This window comes from Pecten maximus, chromosome 3 (genome assembly GCF_902652985.1).
Source record: "Pecten maximus chromosome 3, xPecMax1.1, whole genome shotgun sequence".
In the NCBI taxonomy this organism is placed as follows: Eukaryota; Metazoa; Mollusca; class Bivalvia; order Pectinida; family Pectinidae; genus Pecten; species Pecten maximus.
In genome coordinates, this window is record NC_047017.1 from 42285850 (window position 1) to 42303215 (window position 17366).

Consider the following 17366-nt stretch of genomic DNA (forward strand, 5'->3'; position numbering starts at 1 on the left):
ATACTTCATTCTGGACCCCTGACAGCTATATAAACAGTGTGAAATCGATTGACTACACTATGGCGGACGGTGAGGGTAAATTATACAAAACTGGCGTTCCAAATGGCCTAAGAAGCAAATACGATAGCTTGTATGTGCTATTGGTAGCCACCGTACTCTTACATTTACAAATAGGCATTTAGGTCCAAACATGTAAATACACAAGCATATAGCGCCCTTTTTGTGCAAAAAAAAAGTATGCTTTTTATGGTGAATTCTGCAATATAATATTCTTCGTTTGTTTGAGAAAACTAAACATGAACATGTTACAATAACATGTGAGATATCAACTATGCAAAGCAAGAATATGTAATTTTGAATACATCGGGAACAGGAGATGAAAATGTGATATATTTTGTGTAAGAACCTGTTTTTTTCACATTTAACGAAATTTTCGGAAAGTCAAAAAAATACAACTTCCTTTTACAGTCCATTCACAATTATGTGCTTAAAACATATCGAAACATTATTAATTGAATTGTTCAAAATTAGTAATTAGTTTTGTGCAAAGTAATTGAAATTGATAGAAAATATAGCTATATAATGTTTAAATGAAAAATGAGCTTAGGGAAAATCTGTTTTGCATTGAAATATATTGTTGTGAACTGAACATTTGGACTGACACCCTTCTGGTAGGATCTGTCTCATCACATGCTAGGCTAAGGTGTTGTGAGGACTGAGGCACTTCCTTTTGTCGGCCAGTGCCCTATCCTTTGCGTCCAAGGAACAATGGAACAATAGTTATGTATACTGTTTTACTATGGAAATACATGCTTTCGATTTACTGGTAACTAACATGCTAAAAAGAGTTCAACACTGTTTCTTGGATATGTCAGTCTTCACTTATACCCAGAACAACAGCAGTGCATCCTCGGGTTTGGAGTTTAAAAACCAGGGTCGAAAGAAAACGAACAATGTGAAAGAATTTCTAAAACCTGTGTTCTTGTCCAGTCTGTCCAGTTTTCACAATCTGCATCATCCAGAGAGGAGAAACGGAGTAAAGGAAGACTCCTGCATTAATAGCATATGTGATTTCTCCAAAACATCATTGGGGATTTTCTTTGATCTGGAAGGGAGCCAAGTAGTCAATATTTCTCTCTCATCAGTGCGAATGACATCGGTAGGTATGATCTTTCCCTGTGAAATGCTTGTGAACAAAACGTGAGAGTTGGTGTCGTGCACGCTCGGACAAAAAGGTCGAGTTTGATTGTAACTATTCCTACATGGCGTGGGAAGTCTGGCCATAACATAGATCTTCTATGGACAATAATTTGATGTTTCGCCACGTATCATAATAAACAGCAACGTTTTGAACTTCAGGTTTCGGCTTTCGTTTCTTCTAGTTCTTGAAACACTTTGCACATATATCAATCTCCTGATAATCAATCTGGCAGATTTCTTGGTTGTAATGTCTCTCCTAAAGACAACTTCACAAACTGCACATACACGCCTATCTCTCATTGTGAGAGCGGTGCTATATTAGATATTTTAAGTCTCTAGGTGTAACTAGGTCGGAAGCGGTTTGATATAATATTTCAAATCTTGGATATAGAAGCTATTTACTTGAAGAAAATTTGTAGAAGAAAAAGTGTTGAAAAACGATGAAATTAGGTTATATTAGGTATATTGTTGCAAAATTTGCTAAGTAACTATCGGTCATGCAATATATCGCCATTCACGCCCTAATTAACTTAAATTAACCTAATTAACATCTATGGTCATTAATTTTAAGAAGGTGTCAAACACATGTAGGCATTAGCTGTATACGTGCTACGGGTTGTTATATATTAGGAAAGGCACATGTGTTCATTAGGGTTTGGAGTGTTACAGGGTGGTCTGTTATGCCCATTATCGTTCATCAAGTCATAGATCAAGCAGGATTAAGATAAATGAATAACTTCTATTTACGCTAAATAATTTTGAATATCCTGAATATTGAAGACATTCAAAGTGTTATTTGTCCACAAAAATGGCGTTTTTGTTTGTGTTTGTGTTTTTTTGTTTTGTTTTTTTTTTATTTATTTTTTGTTCTTTTTTACAAAATACGAAATATTATATTATATTAATATTATCGGCGGTATACTTACTGTTTTAGTATATTGGTACTCAGTTTAGGGTTCAAACTTTCCTATTTCGTTGAAATAAATAAATATTTTTCATTGCTTTTGTGAGAATCAGCGTTCTTAATTTAGTAATTTCGTCGCAGATCAATAATAAGGAAAGCGCATTATCGAATAATTTGGGTTAAATTTATAACCAAGGAAACTAGTTTTGAAGGCACAAAGCATTGAATCAGTGAGTGTAAAGAAATCTTTAGGCTGACCCCTATAAGAAATTAACAATGGTGGAAAGCCAACCTTTCCTATCGCCTTTGTTTTGATATTTTTTATTTAACTATACGGTAGCATGCATCGTAAAAAAAAAAACGAGTAGGGCTTACAGAACGTACACCACTGATGAAATCGTGAGCCTGATTGAAATTCGGATCGAAAACATCTTTTGCTGAATTTGGTGACTATATACCCAACAAGACTATTGGCATACCGATGAAAACAATCTGTGTCTGACTTGTTTTTTGTTTTTGTTTTTGTTTTTTTGTTTGTTTGTTTTTTTATTTTTTTTTTATTTTTGTATTTATTTTTTCATGCGAAGCTGATTATTTTGAAATACTTATCAGTACAGGTAACACACACCTTGTCAGAACAGGTAACACAGACCTTATCAGAACAGGTAACACAGACCTTATCAGAACAGGTAACACAGACATTATCAGAACAGGTAACACAGACATTATCAGAACAGGTAACACATACCTTGTCAGGTAACACAGACCTTGTCAGAACAGGTAACACATACCTTGTCAGAACAGGTAACACAGACCTTATCAGAACAGGTAACACATACCTTATCAGGACCACAGGCGCTTGCATAGAAAATATCACTTTCGATTTTTTTTTTTTTTTTTTTGATATGACAGCGATATGTGTAATGTGTAAGAGAGAAGGTTGGCAACTACGCCACGAGCGAATCGGCACCCCATCTCACTTCAATCGACTAAAAAACACATTTATTCAAACTGACACGGCGCACACTACATGCGACCGTCATCAGAAAACATTGATCTTTAACCTACCGTGCCACTCAATACGAATTGTTACATCCAAAACACAATAATCCGTGAAAACTTCGCCGAATTCCTCGCTCAGAACGCCAATTTCTCAAACTGCTCCCTGAGCCTGTCCAGATTCTTCATTTACATACGGGGTTCAAAGGTCATGCGATTATATGATCGTCAGTCGTCAGGTGTACTTTTGGGGGTCATCTCCGCATGCATTTTGTAAGGAAAATGATTCGGCTCGCTGAAGAGTTTCATCTAATTTACGATTATTTGAAGAGTTTCGTCGATGAACGATGATTTATAATCATAAATTATTCATTATTTTGAACGTTAGATTACCATGCACCGCATATGACAGTACACAGCAGGGGCGCTGATCCAGGAATTGGAAGGGGTGGGGGGGGGGGGGGGGGGGGGGTGGGTTCCAGTAATTTTATGGTAATGTGGTAATGCGTGCGCCATAGACGCAATAGGATTTTTTTTTTGGCGAGGGGTCTGGGGGCCAAAATTTCGGAACAAAATTTCGGAAAAATGAAATGATTAAATGATTATAGCAAATTTTGCAATCTTTCGAGAATAAGATTTTCGATAAGTGGAAAGGGGGGAGGGGGTATAAATTGATTAACACAGAACGTCACTATCGTATCGTTTTCTAAATAATGAAATAATTGTCACAAAGGTAGAACAAAATGCTTATTTATTGATTAACTTTTGTCAGTTTACTGAAATCTGGACGAACAAAAAGAAAAGTGAATCACGAATAAGACTGTCATCAGGTTACTGAAACGTATACATGTGTACCAACATTACTTACTTCAGACCAGTTCATTTATTTCTGCACATTTTACAAATATCATGTCGTCGTCAAATACGAAAATCATACTTCAGACCTGCCAAACGATTTGTACGTTGTGATCTATGATCCATCATCAATTTATTTTCATTTCCCACGATGTTAGATTTAATGTTTGCTAGAAGTTCTTCGAGTTCAATCCAAATTTTATGAGTACATCTATCACTGTATGATAATCGAAATATTGAGTTCCTTCAGTCATTTTGTTTTAAACCCCTTTTTATTCAAATTTTCGAAACAGTATTACTTTCTTACTTGATTTCGGTTTTAATACACTCGATATCTTTAAATCCGCCAGTGACAATGTCAAAGAGTTTAACGCATTGTAAAATGTATTCTTTGTAATACTCATTATCCATTTATTCCACTTTACATCGCTCGCATATATAAAATTTAAGTTATTGATGAATTACCTGATTAACTGAGTGTGTAAGCATCACGCTACTCTAATAATAATCAAGCTGGCTGAAGTGCTTACAGAATTACGAAACTGAATTAAAATGAGAAAGAAAAGAGAATACTTGAGGGGGAAGTAGTGGTTATTTTGTGTCAACGCCAGACTTTGATAGTATTTTAGGGCTAACGCCAGAATACCCAGAACAACCTCTTATTCTTATCGGTATTGTGTGTGGTATATACATTTTTAACTAGTCATGTAGGGGAGAAGAATGAAGATTGGCATAGCCCTAAATAGATGGCAAGTACAATAAAAAATCAAAATATCAAACAACTATCAGCTATTACCCCATCAAAATTTTAATTTCGAAAAATTCCAACTGATACTGCTTGTTCATGGTATACGTATAATGTCCCGGCCCTGTCTTGAACAAGTTATTGAGCACCGTTATATGCAATCTTTTTGATTGAAAACGAAGTTCAACAACTACCGAAATGATGCAGTTGAAGAAAAGGAAAGGATGATCTCATCACTGGCATTAAAACATGCTATCTTATTAGTCCGTGATATCGCAAACGACGTCTTGTGCATGCACCTGTGAAATAAAGTATGCCGAGATGACCCAAAAAAGTGCACCTGGTGACAGTCGATTATATAATCGCATGACCTTTGAACCCCGTATGTAAATGAAGAATCTGGACAGGCTCAGGGAGCAGTTTGAGAAATGGCGTTCTGAGCGAGGAATTCGGCGATGTTTTCACGGATTATTGTGTTTTGGATGTAACAATTCGTATTGAGTGGCACGGTAGGTTAAAGATGAATGTTTTCTGATGACGGTCGCATGTAGTGTGCGCCGTGTCAGTTTGAATACATGTGTTTTTTAGTCGATTGAAGTGAGATGGGGTGCCGTTTCGCTCGTGGCGTAGTTGCCAACCTTCCCTCTTACACATTACACATACCGCTGTCATATCAAAAAAAAAATCGAAAGTGATATTTTCTATGCACGCGCCTGTGATCAGGACAGGTAACACAGACCTTGTCAGGACAGGTAACACAGACCTTGTCAGGACAGGTAACACAGAACTTGTCAGAACAGGTAGCACAGACCTGGTCAGAACAGATAACACAGACCTTGTCAGAACAGGTAACACACACCTTATCAGAACAGGTAACACACACCTTGTCAGGACAAGTAACACACACCTTATCAGGACAGGTAACACAGACGTGGTAACGATGTTAAAAAGATAACTAGATGTTAAATCGTTTAAACCTACCTGGTTCAACATCCGATTGTTGCCAAAGTAGCGGCCGCAAGTGATGATCGTCGAATGATACTGCTATATTTGTACACTAGATTTGTTATTGGTGTTAAGACTACAAAGACGGGAAAACGTTAATTAAGGCCTCGTCTGTATGCTGAATTGTCCGATACGAGTTGACTTCCACAAAATCATAAACAGTATGATAACATTTACATGAGAGTTGTCGAAGCAGAAGTTGCTCACCTTTCTGGAACACCCTTACTTATTATATTGTACCTTTTTTCAAGTGAATTCAACTAAAACTATTTTTATTTTATCAAAATTTTATCGATTTCGATTTTGCTTACACGTAAGTGATTTTTTTCTTATTTGATATGCTTAACTCATTTGGTTAAAAATATGAACCTTCATACATTTTTTATCATTTAAACGTTAAACATATCACAAAGAGAACTATATATATTGTATGACTACATTAGGGCGTATTGATCTGACATTCTTTAATTTGGCATGTGGTAACCATGTATGCTGTGTGCATTTAAATACGTTATTTTGTTGTGGTACTATTATTAAAAACGTGAAACGTAACGGGCTTACTGGTATGCTGCTAATGAAGGATTCATTGATCAATGTTAATTTTAGTATACAAGATATTATTTATACTTTGAATAGCTAGTGCTTGAGCGTCACCTGATATAGATTAAATGTGTATAAAGCAGGTACTGGGCGGTGCGCACCTCGTTACCTGTTTGTCATCAATTAAGAAATATTATAGATATGTCAAATATGTCAATACCAATTATGGAAAGGTGCACCCACAATACCAATCGTTCATAATATATTATACAAATATATCATGGGGGTTTGTGCAATAGTCCAGAATATCTAACACGGCGTACTGGTTATCGACCGATGTTCTATTGTATCGGGCCGAAGTACACTAGCACATCGGTCGATCACCAGTACCGAGGGTCAAATATTCTGGATTATTATACCTTTCCTTATTTTACTCTATATAAAACGTAGACAAACAAGGCATCGCAAACGATACAAATCCCCTCGCGTGCTAACACATGAACTCTGACACAAAATGGGGGGTGGGGTTATTGCAGGACATTAAAATAACATCAGTTGTCATTTGCACTGAACTGCAATAGACATGGATGGGCTTATTATCAGGCATGGGCTCATTGCCAGATAAATATGGTATATATTGTTATGCATTCAACAGTATCTGGTTACGCATCACACTAGCAACTTCATTTCCTGATAGTTATTATAATTATGGTCAGGATCCATTCAAAAATGAAGTCGCAACAACGCTGACAAAGATTTTCTATAAATAGTAATGATGACCTTGACCTTAACCTTAGCGCCCTGAAACACGAACTTGTTTGAGGTATTGCCATGCTTGACCCATATATGAAGTTTGGTCAGGATCCGTTCAAAAATGAAGTCGCATTACAGCGCTAACAAAGATTTTCTATAAATAGTAACGGTGACATTGGCCTTGACCTTGGCGCCCTAAAACACAAACTCGTTCGAGGTATTCCCATGCTGGACCCATATATGAAGTTTGGTCAGGATCCGTTCAGAAATGAAGTCGCAAGAGTGCTGACAAAGATTTTCTATAAATAGTAACGGTGACCTTGACCTTAACCTTGGCGCCCTGAAACACGAACTTGTTTGAGGTATTGCCATGCTTGACCCATATATGAAGTTTGGTCAGGATCCGTTCAAAAATGAAGTCGCATTACAGCGCTGACAAAGATTTTCTATAAATAGTAACGGTGACATTGGCCTTGACCTTGGCGCCCTAAAACACGAACTCGTTCGAGGTATTCCCATGCTGGACCCATATATGAAGTTTGGTCAGGATCCGTTTAGAAATGAAGTCGCAAGAGTGCTGACAAAGATTTTCTATAAATAGTAACGGTGACCTTAACCTTGACCTTGGCACCCTGAAACACGAACTCGTTCGAGGTATTTCCATGCTGGACCCATATATGAAGTTTGGTCAGAATCCATTCAAAAATGAAGTCGCAAGAGCGCTGACAAAAAGTGAACATACGTACGTACGTACGTACTTACGTACGAACGGAACGCTATATCCCCTCCCCGACTTTTGTCGCGAGGGGATAAAAAAGGCTATTTGAAACACATCCTCCAAAAAATGCTATATATCAGGTTAATAGTCGAAAGTGCTATTTACCCGGAATGAGCGCATTCATATTTTCACGGATTTTTTTGCTTTGTTCATTCTGATTGGACAGTGCATTTGTCATATCCCTTCGGATCGTCTTTATCGCCATCCCTTGTATTAGGATAAAGTCCGAAAACTCTTTGGCTTCATCTACAGGTTTATATTACCTGGATGAAGACGCGTTGGGGAGGATTGTTTCTTGGTTCTGAAAGACAACGACATCGCTAACAAGTTGTTTTTTTTTGTTTGTTTTTTTGTTGATTTTGAATTTACATTTAAATTTGATTATTGAAACAGACTTTACTTTTATTACTTGTCTTGAACAAAATGGAATAATTTAAATGTGGGTATAATAAAACAGTTATTATATGGGTATTTCTGGATGTACCACTTTTATTGTCCCCTTGACATTAACTTTTTCTCTCGACTTCGCCTCCGGAAATAGTTAATGTCTCGGGGGACAATAAATGTGCTATTTCCCTAACACCCATACAATAACTGTATACTATTGCACAGACATCCATGGTATATTTGTTTTATTACATGATTACTAAAACACACTTAAAATCACTGAAATCTCGACTTTCCTGTAGGCCTGGAAGTCGACATGACTGTCATCTGGTAATGTTAACATTTGAGTGACTTAGACATTTGAAAGGGTAGGACTACGTTCCGAAATGTCATAGATGTGTAATAGTTCGCACGTGACCAAGTACGTGACCGTCCTGAGTCATTTAAACCGTGCAATAGTACACAATCCTCTCTAACGCTTCTCGATCCGGATGACCGAATCTTGTATAGATGAAGCCGTTTTCTGAAATGTTCCTGTATAGCATTCACTCGAATGATTTTAGTAAACAAACTGTGTCTGTGTCGTCTTTGTACGTTTTCGGAAGCGCTTTCGGACTGTGGGATAACGTAGAGACTATCAGAAGGAATATGTCAAATACATTGTCCAATCAGAATGAACGCAGAAAAAAAAAATCCGCGAAAATAGTAATGCGCTTATTCCGGGTAAATAGCACTTTTGACTATTAACCTGGTTAATAGCATTTTTGGACGATGTGGTTCAAATAGCATTTCTATTGTCTGCTTTTATAAAGTGTAGAATAAGGAAAGGTATACTAATTCAAAATATAGCTTATGCGTATTAATGAAAACCAAAAGCATGATGTGATAAAATCAAATCGATCACTGTTACGTCTGGGGGCTTATGATATTTGGCAATCACTCCTGGGTGTTTGATGTATTTGATGTATACATTTTCTGGGGTCATACCTTTGACTAATGATCAGAAAGCAGCATTTTGATTGTGATAATAAAGGACATCGGTAACTTTGGTACGGATGAACTGAAGATAAATGTGTTCGATTTATCTCCCGTGCACCATCACACGAGTTTATCGGACGGGCGTGAACCAATATGGCTCATCTACCTGACACTAGCTCCCTCACACATAAAGGTCTCTTCTGGGTGCTTTCATAACAACATAACTGCTTGATAACTTGATTAAACATATTCTATAAATGTTGTAAAACAGCGCTCTATCGAAAACATAGGATTATACATATGTCGTTGCCTTTCTTTCTGACATTCACAAGTGATACGTCCTATGTTTTGCCGTATGACTGTTGTTGAGAAAGGGTAATCTATGGTGTGCTACCTAGGGATAAAACGGGACAACATGTCCATTATTGATACTATGTGAAGGTAGTAACGGAAGAATTACAAGTGTATTATAAACTTTAAGTGATCGAATGAAACAGAAACGGAAGATACCAATTTTCTATCAACATTTTTCGGTGGAGTAAGTAATATGATTTTGAAGGCGCCTTTATTAAGGCAGGGAGAGGTATAAATCCAGACTGATAATAAATACCGCTAATATTTATGGTTTGGAATTGAACACATGTTAATAGCATCTACGCACCCTTCATCATACCACAGTGTTGTCTACTAGCCTTCCGTGTTGCTAATGCCAAATATGTCAAAAATCAAGATTGTATATCAGGAAAAGTAATTTCTCTTTATCCAATATACAACAGTTAGAGGGGTTGGGGAGTATTTTTTACTTAAAACATATTTTATTGTAAGAACAAGGGGATTAGGCACAAGTTATTCCAACTTATGAAGCCTTCTCCAATAAACATATTATTTACAAACGATGACATAGGTATAGTAAAATCAACATTTATGGGAAGAAAAAAAATGAATGATTTAATTTAACATGCAATGTACATAATAAAGATATACAGGTATATTATATTCAAAATCTTCTGCTGGACTTTATAAATGACTGCACATGTTCAAATACATAACAATTTACTTCCAAAGCCAAGTTTTCATTTCCATAAAGTAATAAATTTAAATTTACATCTATGTTTAAGTCATTAAAAGCTTGGAGCATTTCAGCACGGGCAGTAAAATATCTCTGACACTCAAAAAAGAAATGATGGACATTATCACAAATATTGCCACAGTTTACACAAATAGAGTCCTGTGCTAAATTTACACGGAAAATATCATCTTTGAGGGAACTACACTGATGTCTTAATTTAGTATGTATAATGTTAAACTTTCTTTCACCATAATTAAAGTAACAAGGCAGACTAGTAGAGATAGGTTGGGAAAGAGCTAGTTTAAAAGAAGAAAGAGGTAGGGATTTAACATTGTCTAAGTTATTCCAGGTTTTTTAAGTAGAGGGCAAGAAGGAGTTAGTTGTAGTGGAAAGTCGGTAATTTGGAATTCTGAAGTTGTCCTTATTTCTTAAAGTGTACATGTATGGATTAATATCGCCTACTGAAGGAGGTAATAAGTTTGATAGATAACTTGGAGTCAAATTATTGTTTATCTTATATAGTAATTGAAGTTTACTTCTAGCTCTTCTGTCTGAAAGGAGTTCCAATTCTGTTTCAAAATATAAAGATTCCTTTCTTGTATAAGATGGTAACCCGGTTATTATTCTTATTGCTTCACGCTGAGCCCGCTCTAACTTTTCTGAATCAGCTTGAGAGCATCCGTCCAAAACCTCACATGCATATTCAAGTACAGGTAAAATAAATGATTTATAAATTCTTAAAAGAGCATCACGCTTTAACATAATAATATTATATTTAATTTTCATCAAGACATTAATTTTTTTCATTACTGATTTGTATATTTCATCGATGTGGTCAGACCATTTAGCATTTGAATTAAATATGACTCCAAGATGTCTATGAAAACTACTAAAATTTAAAAAGGTTCCATCAAAAATTAAATCAAGATTTAATGTCTCCTAATGTCTCCCTTGACAATGCCTCACTTTTGGCCTTTACTTGAGCGTTCGCCGCTGTGAGGAAGGTTTTGGGTTCTGTCCCCTAGCCGAGACATACCAGAGTCTTTAAAAAATGGTAGTTGCTACTCCTGCTTAGCGCTCAGCATATTTGGAGTGGGACGACTGGTTCGCCCGTTGTCAGTATAATGTGACCGGGTGGGGTGTGCTGCTGGGTGTCTTCGGCAGTAGGCTTCAGTGAGATAGCACTTTAAATCGGCAAAAGTTCCGGCCTATCACAAGGAGACTTAACACGAACATACCGCAGCCTCCCAAAACACACATACGCACTCACCACACTCATACATGTAGCACGCACGGGAGGCCGTCCTTAAATGACCTTAGATGTTAATAGGACGTTAAACAAAATAAACCAAACCAAACCAAAACCTCTGTTTTATTTGGATTAAAAGTAACAAGCAAAGTTTTTGCCCACTGATTTATTTTTTCTAGATCTCTGTTTAAAACTAATTCTATTTCACGACATGAGGAAGACGACTTTATAAGAGAAGTGTCGTCAGCGAATAAACGTGCTGTTGATTCAAGATTATCAGCTATTTCATTTATAAAAATAAGAAAAAGGAGAGGTCCAAGGATTGAGCCTTGGGGAACTCCGGCCCCTATCATACCAACATAAGAAGAAGTAGTGTTAATATATACTTTTTGTTGTCTGTTACTTAGGTAGTTTTCTATCCAGGACAAGAGGTTACCCGAAATACCATATGATTTTAACTTTATTAGAAGACCTTTGTGCCAGACTCTGTCAAAGGCTTTAGAAATGTCACAGAATATCATACAAGTATGTTTCCTATTCTTCTAGATTTAGACAAATGTTATGGTAAATTTCAATTAGTTGGTATACAGTTGAATGACCAGGCATAAGTCCTGCTTGAAACTGGTAAAATGATGTATTTTCAAAAACATAATTGTGAAAGTGTTTAAAAATTACCCTTTCTAACACTTTCCCAACAGTAGAAAGAAGAGATATGGGACGATAGTTTGTTATAGAATGCCTATCTCCTTTTTTAAAAAGATGGATAACTTTAGCTATTTTCCATATATTTGGAAAGATAAAGAAAAATTTAAAAGAAGTTCAAGTGGTTTACAAACTGTATCAGCAGTGTATTTAATCATATGATGACGTATACCATCTTCACCTGAAGCTTTACCAAGCTTTAAATTTGTTAAAACATCACAAATTTCATTAGAAGTAACTAATAAAGAATTTAAAAAAGCTGTTAGTTTTCAGTTCTAAAATAGGCACTTCAGTATTATCATCAGCAATATTAGTAATACTACATAAATATTCATTTAGTAAATTTGACTTGTCTTTATCATCGACCGATAAATGACCAGAGGCTGGGTCTAAAAGAGTAGGAATATATTCTGACCCTGAATTACCTATAAGTCTCTTTATTAATTTCCAATAATTTTTAGAATCACCTGAATAATAATAATCAATTGGATCACCTACATTGTCATAAAATGATGATTTTGCAAATTTTTTTCATGTTATTTACCTTATTCCTTTGGGTGTTTGTTTTAATTTGTTATGTCCCTTGGAAGCTTGGAATTAATCGCAATTTTTTTCAACTTATCACGTATTCTCATATTTTTTCTCAAATCAGAATTCATCCATTGCTTATCTTTGGGTCTAATAGTAACATCTTTATTTGGTATGCATATATTAGCAAAATCAAGGAAAACTTTGGTAAATTGTACACTTGCAGAATCAACTGAATTGCAATTTGAAAAAAGAGTATTCCAATCATATTCCCTGATAAGATTATTAAATAATTCAAAATTATATAGCCATACTCGTCTTCTATAAACAGGTTTAATTTTAAAAGGAACTCCAATATAAGCAACACAAGCTTCATGATCAGTAAAATCTTTATCAGTTTCAATAACAGAAGAGTCTATACAAGTAAGGGAATCTGATAATAAAATAGGATCAAGTAAACTTTTTTTTTTAATTTACTTTTTATTCAGTGTTTTCACAAAAAAATGTACAATACATAACTTTCTTAGGATTATTTTTTATCAATTCTATCAATTCTATATTAAGTCCATGCGTAAGGATAAACAGGTTAAATAGAGAGGATATAGAACAGTTTTGATATATTGTTTTTTATTTAACATGATAGGTATGCCTACCTACAAGACGTGTTATATTATTAAGCATCAATGGATTGAAAATTATATAAGACTTATTCATAGTGAATTGATTGAAAATGACTCGTTCTGTAGTATTTTTTTAATGACGTGTTCTAAGTTATTTTCGTGTATATATTGTATGTGACATTTTAATGGTTTTAAAGAACCTACAGGCAGAGGCTACTCACACTGGGTCTGTAACTAGTTGGCAGTCTTGCTCTTAAGGCAAACATCTTACCACTAATTAAGCTAAAGGGAAATTCCTGCTAGTCTGAGCTAGTTAGTAGGCCTTAGGATTATCCTCTCTACTATTGCACTATATTTACATTTGGATGGCAAAGCCATGATATAAACAAACTAAACAAATTTGCAGTCTATGAGAGTATAACTGACACCCAAAGCGTGACACCATTCTATGCATAACTGACACCCAAATCGTGCATTCAGTTGTTATTCATACGCGACCGGATGTATGGACGGGATCCCCCGGAACTACGTACTTGACCAGAAAACAAATCTTAAAATGTAAAACGAAAATAAAGGTAAGAATGGCTAACAATCACGAAAATGGAAATAAAACAAGATTTAATAAACACATATATGTTGACAGATATTTGTTCCGGGGCCAGAGTGGAAAATCATTACACACCACATTGTTTGCGCGCCACCGCCATCCAGTGTTTGAATGACAAAAATTTTGAAACCCGACACATCATGTTTATGTCAAATCATAAGAACGAGGCTTCTCTCCGGTCGTACAATAGAACAGTTTCTTCTTCACAAAAGAAAGCATCAAGTGGTGCATTATCGTGTCTAACGCATCCTAAACTTGAAACAGCCATGGTACCCGTCACAAGCAACGTTGTCGCTGAAGCTCGTCTAACTCCCTCGGCCACTGTCACTTCTCTCATTGGTCGTATCCCTGACACCGGTGCTGTTGTAGCTACTATAAACTGTAATACTGTTTCCATGCAATCAAAGAACATGTTTACACCTGGTTTTTTGGCGAATTCCACTTTCTCCCACTGCACATTCAACTTTCATATCTAAACTATGTCAATGCTGTCAGCCGTTGCGTGCGCGTGGTGACGGGTGAAATTTCCATCCGCATAATTGTTCCGGATGGTAAATAAAAAAAAAAAATCCGAAATCGTTAACAAACTGAATAATTCATCCGTATATTCTGAAATACTGACTACCAATATTATTGATATTGTTATTAAAATATCTGATGATGTTTTCAGTATTTTTTTAATTATTTCCACGCACTATTTTTTTTTTTTTTTTTTTGCCAATCAGCACGTGAATCACAATAGGCTGTTCAATTTGTTGACCTCTGACAATGGAAACGTCGGTAAAAGTAAGATTTTAAATTAGAATGAAAATTAAAGTTGAATCGAAAAGAAACTAATATAGAAAACGTAAATATAAGCATTAAACTGTCTTTTTATGGATTATATGGTCTATATAGATGCCAGAGCTTTGCAGACAATCTTCATAATGCGGTAGCGCGCATTATGAAGATTGTCTGCAAAGCTCTGGCATCTAAATAGACCATATAATCCATAAAAAGACAGTTTAATGCTTAAAAAAACTTTGATATAAAAGTATAACCATCTTGAGATCAAGACATAGATCTACATTAGGCCTATACACATGTACATGTCTTTGTGTCAATTACATAAAGATAAAGGTCACATGTTATAGTGAAACATAAACATGCAGTAGTCGGGTGTTGTGTGTATATGTACCCTATATGTTTGCCAGCGACCTAGCAGCTTCATACTTTGAGATCATATTTGTTCACACAATGATAAGGATGTTAATATCTCCAGACAAGATAAGTCTCAGGGTTTTTAATGATTCAGTTTGTTGGTTTGTATAGCTTTCCTAAATTAACACATTGTATTATTATAAGACAAACTGTATTTGACACCATCATATAAGCACAATGTGTAATTAACTGATTTTAACAAAAATATTTTTTTCTACTTTATACCAGCATTGCCTGAAGGGCCAGTGCTCTTATGCCTTGCGCAATGTCTGTTATCCATTCATCCATCAATATTTCCTTTATATCTCTACTGTTTCTGAATTCCAGAATTGATCCGATGATGAACACATGGCATGGCTCCTATATAGGGCCAGAAAGAGGGGCTCAATAGGGTAAAAATAGAAAACAAACATTTGAAAAGATAAAAACCATTAAAAATCCTTCTTGTTTAAGAATAACAGGATTTAGTCCACCTTTGAATTTGAACCATTGTTGGGAGAGGCAGCTCAAAAAGTAGGAAACGATTTGAAGTACAACTTTCATGGGAGTATTTTGCCATGATTACTGAAATATCCAGGTGTAAGTAATGCAGTCCCTCTTGGCCATTTGTTATTTCAACAATATTATTGGTCAATCAAGTATCCCAATAGTACACTGTAGTTTGTAATTTCAATTATGCAATTTCTTTGAAGTCTCAATGTTTGCTTACTCAGATTTATAAAACCTTTTTTCAACCGAATCAGTATGTAATAAATACTGATTTGTTGGTTTAACACTTTGTGCCAAAATCATATAATGTAAAGTTTCTATTCTTTTCCAGACTGCAAAACAATATGCCAAAACACTTTTGTTGTGTTGAGGTGTAGATCTGATCCCTCAGCATGTAGTCCTAAAGGGAAAAAACTAAAAAGAAACTTCATCGACCATCATCGACTGAAAGAGTTGTGGTCAGCTAGTCGAGTGAGAATGGCTTGATCAGATCAACTGGTATTATCATGGAATAACAATCAACATGTCTTGACAAATTCCCAGGAGGCAGATCCGGATTTCTACCCAGATTTACAGAGTGTTGCTTCTCAGGCCTTGGAATCTCTTAAGTCTGTGGAACTGAACATCAGTTCAGCCACACGAACCATAAGGAACTGTGTACTATGAAGAATACCATCAACTCCGCAAAATCTATAACTGTTGTGCCTTCTGCTGTAACACAGGCATTGTTTTATGTTAGCATTTTATTAACAGTAGATGCTACATGCCATGAGTGAGGACTGTTTAAAAAAAATTGCAAATTGCAAAAGGGTCCCAAGATTTTTAGGGGGATTTATGGATGGTGTGTTGAAAAAGGACGAGAAAGAGAAGAGGGAAAAGATAAGAATGTGAGAGGAAGGGTGAATAGAGAAGCATTTTAAATGCTAGTGTAAAAGAGTAAGAAGGAAACAGAGAAATAACAGGAGTGTAGTGAGAGAAACGAAAATGAGAATGGAAGGGGGTATAGAAGATGTTGAGGTGTGTAAAATGTTGTTATATTGTTAAATATTGATAGAATAAAACATTATAAATCTATTTGATGTTTTTTGCTTTGTTTGCTATATTTTTGAAAGGCTTCTTTATAAATTATAACATTTTACCATCTTGTTTATCAATACAATGATTATTAGTTTTTTCAAGTAAAACTGATGTGAACAGCATGTGAAATTTATGTAAAGCTCACGTGAAATTCATGTGAATTTTGTCATGTGAAATTCATAAAATCCATGTGAATTTCACTTTTTTGCCCTTTTCACGTGAATTTCACGTGAAAAATTCCACGTGAAATTCACGTGAATTTCATGTGAATTTCATGTGAAAGAATATTGCCTGTGTAGCCACCAGAGGTTATAAATTGGCACTCCGCGTGTGTTTGATTATCTTCTTATAACAGACGACACAACGCTGTTAATTGACTATCTTTTATATGTTCAATACACTGATTGTTTATCAGTATAAGTATTCAAGAAGCGGTGTTGCATGTTGTTGTATGTTAAGTAGCCTTCGTGATAAATGAACACGAAGTTATTGCAGTGACACATTTGTGCATTACTGTAGCGGTGAAAGAGAACGGTCACGGTCTATGTACATGTCTGGCTGTGTAAAAGAAGGAACTGGCCACTTGACTTCGAGAAACATACCTATTAAAACAATCAATAACGGAATTGATTCTTCAATACAGCGTAATAAATAATTCATTCGACTGCTTACACCGATGTC